We start from the raw sequence: 6,561 nt of genomic DNA, 5'->3' as shown, positions 1-6,561 counted from the left end.
CGTATATACTGATGACAATTTTAACCAGAGTTTTCAAATTTAGATTCATCCCTAGATCTCTGATTTCGGTCCAGTCCCCATGTAATTTGGCAGGCCTCAGTCTTTTCTCATTTCCTTAACAATGGCTTCTTGACAGCCATGCTTAGACTTACACCATTTGTGGATAAACTTCAGCATATGGTAGATGGATCATATGGTAGATGGATCACCATCTATTGAAAATATCAACAAAAAGCCCTGTTAGATGAAATATTTTTAACTGCTCTAAAAAAAGAAAGTCGACAAAGTCAGCTAAACATGGGACAGGAGACTGTTTCACAGTCTTGGTCCTTTCCAGCAAAGCCTTCCCACCAGAGATGAAGCTCTTATAACTACACAGGTTGGGCAGACATCACATTACCCCTTTGGATTAACAATGGTATGTCACTCATGTTAATAAGCCTATGAAGGTAGACAAGCAAATACTTGCTCCTCCACACGCTCCTGTGGTGCCGTTTCTGTTGGCCAACCTTGGAAAAAAGATATGAGAGAATACGTAACTGCCTGTTCCAGATGTATGAGTAACAAGAGCACTGCACAGCGTTCTTCTGGTCTGTTACAACCTCACAGCTCCCCATAGACACAAGTTACATGATCAGCTCATGTACCTCCAAGCTTCCAAGTAATGTCATACTTCGGAGCAGATTCTATTTTGCAATATTATGAAACCACTAACTGGAATTAATGTACCGTCGGGCAGAGCTGGTGTGTCTTCATGATTTTGTTCCAGATGATTTTGAAAAATGATGAGTCTAATCTTAGAAACTCTTAGAAGACAAAATGTGCTACTTAACAAAACAAAAACCAAAAAAACCAAAACTGCACTGAGAGACCTAATGAGGGCGCTCTGATTAAATGTCAGCATTTTAACCTAAATGATATCAGGCTGCTGCTTCTATTATGACAAAACTAGGACTGATAGTATATTTGCTCTATTTCCCACATTTCACTGATTGACCTGGCAGGAGGTGCCTTTTAATTAAAGGTCAAAATTTCAAATTTTAAGAGGCCAGAAATGCTATGGCAAAAGAATTGGAGAAACTTAAAGAGGTAATGTATCCCGCTCTGATTGGCCTGCAGGGTGTCTACCGCATTTGGGAAAATGTAATTCTTTAAAATGACCTAGAAATAATTCAACTTTTCTTATGTGTATTCCACATTTTTTAACACTGATTAACCAGCTCTGAAAAATCTATACTTTATATTAAAGGACCGAAATGTTTATTGAAGTTGGGAAAGAAACACGAAGCGCTGACCTACAAGATGTATGACGTCTTCAGAGAGAAACGCTTTGGTTTCTTATCTCTTTAAGCACTGACTTTGTTTGCTTTGTTAAACGAACGGGAGCTTTTAGTGCTTTTCTACTCTGAGCGCTCACAAACACACTCTTATGATGCATAGGTGCCATTTGAGATTCAGTATCTTGCCCAGCAACACTTCAAATAACTCGAGAAGCTGGAGAATAAACAGTAACTTTCAGATTAATAGATGACCCTCTCTAACTACTAATTCATCGTCTGCTTACAGTTTAATGCAGAAACTACAAACAGAGAAAACAACAAGCCAGCATACACCTGGTTCATACTGTGCAGATATCAAAACTCTTTAGCCACAAAACACACTGGGACAAATTTGTTCAAGATATCATTTTAAATATAATAATAGTGTGGTGAAAATCTGATATTGTGACTGAGCTTTTTTGCCCACTTGCACTTTATGTGGTCCTGTGTTGATGGTCCGTTATATGTAGCACCATGGTCTTGGAGGAACGTTGTCTCGCTTCACTGTACTGTACCAATGCACATGGTTGAAATGACAATAAACCCACTTGACTTGACCTAGAAGTAAAAAAGGAATTCAGCTGGAGACCATGAACCATGTAAGTTGCCTTTAATGTTGTGGTCAGTTGGTGCATTGTCCTTTTTAATAATGTTAAATATTTTCAGTGGTCTGTGGAAAAAGGAATGTGTTAATTATCCAAGGTGATGACTTAACTTTTGCTGAGCTCTTGGTGAAAAGTGTTAAACTGAATACAGAGATATTACTAATGCCAACAATACAAACCAATGTGGGTATTTGTTCTCACTGTAATTTGTTGATGTGTTTTTCATGTTAGTGTTTCTGGAAGATGACAGGCACCTTCTAATTAGTTACTAATTTACAACCAAATGGATCTGCATCCAGGAGGTTAATGCTGCCTGATTCCACAGGAAACAACTGGCCCGACTCCAAATGGGAGCACGAGCTGAGGCATCACATCTTCCCTCCCTAAGGAAGAGTGGTAACATTAATAATTACCTTGTGGACTACAGGCCCAGCTATCTGTCCACCTTTTTATGAAGTCCACAAATTGAGGTCAGGTGGGAAGGGAGAAGCATAAAAGGTGTATGCCACTGTTTAGAGGGAGTTTTATTGTTGAAAATGCAGATGCGCCTGGTAAATGTCCTCGATTAAAATACTGCATTTTATTCTCTCTGTCTCTCCATTTGTAATGTCTTATGGGAAAGACAGAATAGCAACATTAAAAATCCAGCTCCATGACTGCTATTGCTGCAGGTGTGACAAAGACCACTGCAGTCAAAACAACACAGCAGCACCAAACATGTTCCATCTCTGCTCTATCATCCTGTCTACCCAGCAAGTCTGCGCACACACACACACACACACACACACACACACACACACACACACACACACACACACACACACACACACACGCGCGCTTTAAAGCTGCAGCTCAACTTCTGACCTTCTGACCGCATTTTTGGAATGCCCCAGAAGTTGCAGTCGGTTGCTTCCAGTTGGATAAATGGTAGTAAATGAATAGCTAGATAGATATAAAGCTGTGACAGTCAGAAGAAATTAAATTAAAAAATGAATACTGAATTTCTAAGAATAGAATCAACATGATATGTGCAGACTGTATAAAAAGATTCTTGTATTATGTCAATTTGTTTTAAGCCTTACGTTTGTGGTTCAGTTTAAGGATACAAAATTGTGGTACTGTGGACATCTTGGTTCCTGACACTTCAGGAGTTGTGTGGTCCGTGTCTAGATGAGTTTTTCAAAAAATTCTATTACAAATTATGCTGGAAACACTGGACTGCCCTCCTGCCTGGATAAATTTATATTAGTATACTGGACTCCCCTGTAACAACATAGGCACAGCATTGTATATATAAAATATAGATATGCTTTACTCTGCTGAGTGGTACAAGTAAAGAACAATGCTTCAACAATATCTGTTTTATGTTCACCTTAAGAAACTAAAAAAAGGAGGGCAGTGGCTCAAATCACTATATAAAGCAGATACCATGTTTCAGAGCTCTAAATAAAGAAAATAAAGAAACGAAGAACATTAAAGAAACACTGTAATCAGAGTATAAGATCAGGCCAGTTAAACTTCTAAGATACTCATCTGGTCAGTTAAGTAGCAGAGGGGGTTGTTAATCAGTTTCAGCAGCTTTGGTCTTAATGTCTTACACGGCTCTCTGCAGCTTCTCTCCTCCTGTTATCCCCTCAAAACCCCATCCCTTTAAAGACTGTCTCGGGTCCAAAACAGACAAAGTCAAAAATCAGCAAAAACAAGTTGAACATTAAAAAAAAAATCACAAGAAAGAACAATATAGTATCCACATCTGAACCAAAGAGTAAAACAGTGAAATGTGGATTTTTAAACATATGTTCATCTCTTCCAAGTCCCTGTTAGCACAAGAATTAATAATTGATCAACAAATCAATTTACTCTGCCTTACAGAAACCTGGTTGCAGCAGGATGATTATGTTAGTTTAAATGAATCAACACCCCCGAGTCATTCTAACTACCAGAAACCTCGAAGCACAGGCCGAGGGGGCGGTGTGGCAGCAATCTTTCACACCAGCCTTCGGGACGACTGTGGCTCAGGGGGTTGGGAATCGCATCTGTAACCGGAAGGTCGCCGGTTCGATCCCTGGGCTCTCTGTCCTGGTTGTTGTGTCCTTGGGCAAGATACTTTACCCTACCGCCTACTGGTGTTGGCCAGAGGGGCCGATGGCGCGATATGGCACCCTCGCTTCTGTCAGTCTGCCCCAGGGCAGCTGTGGCTACAATCAACCAAAGACCCAGACAGACTTTTAATTCATTTGAAAGCCTGATGCTTAGCCTCGTCAAACCTAGGTGGAAAGCTCCAACAATTAAGACTCTAAACCAGTCTTATTTGTTATCATCAGAGTTTCTGATTTCTCAGACTTTTTTTCTGATTTAGTGCTCAGCACAGATAAAATAATTATTTTCGGTGATTTTAAAAGTCCCTGTAGATGCTAAAGATGAAAGCCTCAACACTGAATTTAAACTGTTATTAGACTCAATTGGCTGTTGTATTATAAGATAAGATAAGATAGAAGATAAGATAGAACTTTATTAATCCCTCGGGTGGGTTCCTCTGGGAAATTCGACTTCCAAAAAGCACAGCAACGACCGAAGTTACAGTTACAGAATTGTTATATATATATATATACACACACACACACACACACACACACATATATAAATACAGAGACAAATATAAATAAAATATACAAAGGGGATAAATAGAATAAATAGGAATAAAAAATAAAAATACAAGTGAATTGCACATTTCAAGTATTGAGTCTATTGCACTGTTGACTATTTACAAAAAGTATTGCACAAGGTATTGTACAGTGAGGTGAAGAGGCACTACAGCTTAGTTGTTCCCCCCTCCTTTGTCCTCCTGTTTCCCCTCCCTCTCCCCTCCAGAGAGGAGTTAAACAGTTTGATGTATTATTGTAGGGACCTTATAAAAGAAAGCACCTTGAGGTGACTGTTGTTGCTTTGGTGCTATTTAAATAAAACTGAAATTGATTTGAACTGAAATTTTGTACTAGATTGGCATCAATGAGACGATGCCCAAAACAAATTATTTTATAGGTGATTTAATAGGCCACATATATTTTGTCATTCTCATCTTTCCTGACTGATCTACCACTTTTTTTTGCATTTGGCTAGGGTCAGTGTCCCTACTGGTTGCATTATGTGATATCTGGACCCTACAGCGGTTGCAAGGGTTTCTGGGTTTCCCAGCATAGTCTCAACGGCATAGAAGATACTCCAAGAAATGGGCAATTCATCCAGGAGAGCTGGATCATGCCACAGAAGGTCTTTAACCCATCAGCATGACTGGTATCTGCTCCTTTGTTAAAGGAGGAATGGGATTAGCACTGCTAAGCCCTACAGCTCTCCAGCAGTCCACTGGTGTGAATATCTCAAATCAAACCAAACAATTAGACTTCATGAGTTTGGCCTGAGGACCTGATATTCACTAGTTGGCCTTGTTTTTGATGGAGATAAAGAAAACATTACTTTTCTTACCATACTTCAGAGATTGTATTAGTTTTTTCCCTTAAAAAGCTATGATTTGATTTTACATAATGCCACAAAGACCAGAGAGCTTGCAATCACTGATTTGCCTATGAATTTGGATCACATCAAAGACTGCACAAAGCTGGCAGTACATTTGTCTTCTGCCTTCTTTACTGACAGAAGAGGTTACCTTTATGTAAACTCTGGGCTGGGGTTTAGATTTAGTGCCTATTGTGATATGCATGTGTTGCAAGATCAAAAGAAAACTGTCACGGCTGCACAGCAGTCGTGTGGTGAATTGAGAAAAGGATCCAAGATGCAGGCACTGACAGGGGTGCGAGTGAATGTTTATTTGCAGAGGTGATAAGGTGACAAAAATAGGAGGAGCAGAGCGGGGAGTAAACCAACCTAAACTGGGGAAAACTAAAGAACTCAACTTAAACCAAACACGCACGGGAGGAGGAACAAAATGCACAATGAAAGATGGCGGAGAGACGCAGACTGAACACCGGGTTACACAGAATGATGCAGACGGACATGGAGTTAAACGGACGACACGACAGAGAGCACAGGAAAACACAGGGCATAGTCCAAAAAGGCCCAGACGGACAAGTTCAGTGGGCCGACCCGGAGGCCGACAGCGCCGGAGGCCAAAACAGTTCAGTTCCGGGGGCCGACCGTGTGAAAGGCAGCGGCAGTGGGGCAGGTCCGGAGGCCGGCCACACAGTAGGCAGTGGCATGGAAACAATTCTGGGGGCCGACCGTGCGGACGGCAACAGCGGCATGAAAGCAGTTCTGGGGGCCGACCGTGCTCACGACAGCGGTGGTGACAATGCAAGTCCGGAGGCCGGCCACGGTGGCGAAGATGCCCAACATGCGGCCTGGCAGATGACCGACGATGTTGAGGCGGCAGCTGGGGACCAGACGGCTGCGTGACCCCCGCAGTACCAGGTGAGAAGGAGGCTGGACCAGGCGAGGCTGAAGCGGAGGCTGGGCCAGCCGGAGGCGAAGCCGAAGCAGAGGCCGAAGCAGAGGCCGAACCAGGCGAAGCGGATGAAGCTGAAGCAGATGTTGGACTGGGCGACGCTGAGGATGCTGAAGCTGGAGCTGGCGACGGCGTGGGTGAAGCTGAAGCTGGACCAGGCGACGGCGTGGGTGAAGCT

This window comes from Diplotaxodon limnothrissa, linkage group LG19 (assembly GCF_057381915.1).
Source record: "Diplotaxodon limnothrissa isolate DT_005_m linkage group LG19, D_limnothrissa_male_GT1.1, whole genome shotgun sequence".
Classification (NCBI taxonomy): domain Eukaryota; kingdom Metazoa; phylum Chordata; class Actinopteri; order Cichliformes; family Cichlidae; genus Diplotaxodon; species Diplotaxodon limnothrissa.
Note: the sequence above shows the minus strand (reverse complement) of the source record.